Below are 3425 nucleotides of genomic sequence, written 5' to 3' on the forward strand. Positions count from 1 at the left end.
CCCGTCGTTCCAGGATGTTAACCGCTGTAACACAAATGGCTTTTTATACAGTTCTGAATAATGTTAACACACAACACTGGTTGAGACCGTGAATGGAAATAAACATCTATTTAAATTGACAGGTCTTTTCGATACAAAAATAAAATCAGATTTTTTTCAAAGTAGATTATGTTTGCTTTGTTTCCTTTGGGAAGTCACAGCTCTGTCAGGTTTTCTCTAACTTAACTTCCATCACAGAACTATCCTGAGCTGCTTATGCTGAGGAAATCTGACATGACAAAGCAATGTGTTCCCTATTGGTGGCTGTCCTAGAGCGAGAAAAGCACCTCTGCTCCATTCTCTAGCCCAGACTCCACCCCCTCCATCCTGGTTTCTTTAAAAAAGAAAGAAACCCCTTACCCTTGGACAGGAATCTTTTCTAGTTCAAGCTCTACGCTTGGTACTGCAAAACAGAGGAGGAGCCTTCAACTTGTATTAACTTCAGCATCCCTGGCTGAGCTCGGAAGCCACATTCTCTGTTGAGCAAAAAACACCTCTTTGGCGTGGCAACCTCACCCGTCAGTTAAAATGGGATGCACAAAAACTGTAGGAGGGATTAACACGTAGCATTTAGAGAGGTGCCCTGCTTTGAACCCGCACCTGAAATTTTGTAACTCTCAACTCTCCCTGTGGATTAGCGGTCGGCCCCCTGATCACAATGTATTTATCTGGCTTTTGAACCGAGCTCAGCCAGCCTCTGCAGCCCAGCTCCTTGTACTTGCTGTTCTGTGTGTGTATGTTCCCCGGGCATCGTGTTTCCAGTGGGATCATGGCTTTGGTTTCCTTAGAGCGAACCAGCAGGTGCAGTTTGGCTCTGGGAGCGGCTGTGCCAGTGGCTAGCTCAAATATGTGCCGCCTTAGGTACAAGTGGACAGGAATTTAGTAGGAAAAAAAACCATTAAAAAAAGAACAAACAAGCCTCCCAAACCCAAAGCTTTATTCCATCGCTGGAATAAATCAGGCTTTACCTCTGCTCAGTATTAACACATGTTCCCTGCTCCTCCCCTTTGGCTTGCTTTGCCGGACACAGCGTTTGTGTGGAAAGGACTGAGTACAGCTCAGTCAACCTTTGCTGGTCAGCTTGGTCAACAGTGAGTTCCTCCCAGCAGGCACTTCATCTGTTTCCACAAACCAACTTCAGGAGTTGTTTCAATGTTATGAATAGTCTGGTTTTTTGTTGTTGCTTTGGTTGTGGTTTTTTTTTTATTTTAAATAATCCAAATCTATCTCCTCCTGTGTCGTAGCAACCATGGGAACAATGTTAGAAACGACTGGTTTGGACCTTTTCAGCAAGTATAAAAATCTAAACTTTGTTTTATTTGAGCCCTACGATGTGACTTGTTCCTCTCTGATGGGTTGTTGTCCTGGCAGTGTAAGTTACTGTCACTTTGCTATTATAGGCCTCAAGAAAAAAAATAATAAAATTGTCCATTCAGTGTAAGCTGTTAATTTTGCCTTTTACCTTCACTGCATTACAACATTAAGATCGGCTTTTAAGTCACATTCTCCGGGTGAGCAGCTTACCTTTCTGTAGCCTCTTGTTGCAGTGGGTCGTCCCAAAATGAGGTGGCAGTGCACATCTGCTGAGCGCTCAGACAGCTGGAGAAGGGCTTCTTGCCGTCCTCGTGCGGAGTTCTGCTCTGGTGCTGCTGCAACAAAGAGAAGTTCAGGGATGAGAGAAAGCACAGGGCTTTGCTTCTCAATTTATTTTTTTTTTAACCTTTGGAAGCAATTCCTTAACGTTGAAGATTAGGGAAGCAGTTTTTGTTCTGGGTGATGAGTAAAGCATATTAAGAGTCTTAGCAGAAACAGGGGATGGTGCTAAGGGGCATCTTCCAACCGCAGAACTTGTATTCCTTCCCATACCTTTTTTTTAAAAAAAATATCTGTTCCCTAAAGCCTAGGAATGGTAATTAAATTGTAGCTGCAGGAATAATGACAGATATGGGCCCCCTGCCTATACCTTTTCATCACTGCACCCATCTCCCATCTGTTTTTTGTTTGCCCTAAAGCTTAAGTGCTTCCAAGATCCTCCTCTTGCACGCATGTTCTCTCCATGTGCCCATTTTAAATCTCTCCAGGTATTTTAATGAATTAATTAATTGCCAATTGCTGACCTCAACACAAGCACGTCCTGTAAGTCCTGACTTGCATCAGGCACTTTTCTTAGCGCAGCAGCCCTTCCGGGGGCTGCTCCAAACCTAAACCTCTGCGTTGCCCATTCCCTTTCTGTCCTAAACCACTCCGTGTAACCCTGATGTTGGCTTTCCCTGCCAAAGGCGGAAAAGCGAGGGTGGCGTTAAGGACATGAAAGGCAGGATTTCGGGAAGCACCCAACCACATAATCTCCTTGGAACATTTAAGGGTTTTCCCGTTGCGGTGGGTATCAACACTACTTCAAGCCAGCATGGGGCAAGTCCAGTAAGAGCAGGTGGGATTTATACTGGTAGACTGTCCCCTCTAAGAAAGGTCTTGTAACGGGGGTGCTGGTGCTTCCCGTAGCGTTACTGGGTAGTAACCTGGACCACGAGCCTTGGAAACGTGGTCAGTGCTGGAATCCACACAGTGCCACGTGAGAACAAAACGCTGCGATGATAATTGCTCATTATCTAATTATAGAAGAACTTAGAGCCCTGGAGGGTGAACAACTAATTAAACAAGTCTCCGCTTTTAAAACGGCAACAAAGAAATGAGGCATATTCATTCTTTTGGCTCTTGTTCCAGTACTGTCAGTGAAGTCACGTGTCCCTCAAAAGGTGAACGAAGCAGTCAGGGACGGACAGAGCTCGCTCCATCCTGATCCTCTGAGTGCCGTGGGGGGTTATTGAGGCAGGAAACTTGCTTTTAGGAGAGCAGGCTGCTGCTCCAAACCAGCTCGACTCAAAATGAAGGAGGGTTCACTGACCCAAGCTGTCCAGGCAGCCGGTGCTGGCTGAAGAGCAGTGCGGGTCACCTTTTACATTCAAGGATTTGCTTGTGCAGAATTTGAAAGAGAATCTCTCTGGAGCGCTCAGTCCCACGGTGTGGATGCAGCGTGCTGGGGACAGGCCTTATTTCTACCCCATGTTGGGGCTGTTATCATTTAGGAAAAGAGCTGCCTGTCAAAAAAAAAAAAGCAGAAGCATTTCTCTATGTGGTTAAACACTCTATAGCTTTTGCAACAGCATTAGCAGACTTCAGTAAAACTCATATCAGGAATGCTGAAGCCACCAATGATTTGATTTAATTTAACTTTCCAAAAAGTAACGGACAGCTTCAACTTCATCTCTGGGCACGTGCCTTCCCTCAGAGCCCGCGTTTCTTCCTCGCAGAGTTTATACGCTATTGCTTAAACCAGGGTCCCCTCAAATGATCTGGTGGGAGGTGTCCGTGCCCACAGCAGGGGG

The sequence above is a fragment of the Apaloderma vittatum genome, unplaced genomic scaffold (genome assembly GCF_000703405.1).
Source record: "Apaloderma vittatum isolate BGI_N311 unplaced genomic scaffold, ASM70340v1 scaffold10188, whole genome shotgun sequence".
NCBI classification, from domain to species: domain Eukaryota; kingdom Metazoa; phylum Chordata; class Aves; order Trogoniformes; family Trogonidae; genus Apaloderma; species Apaloderma vittatum.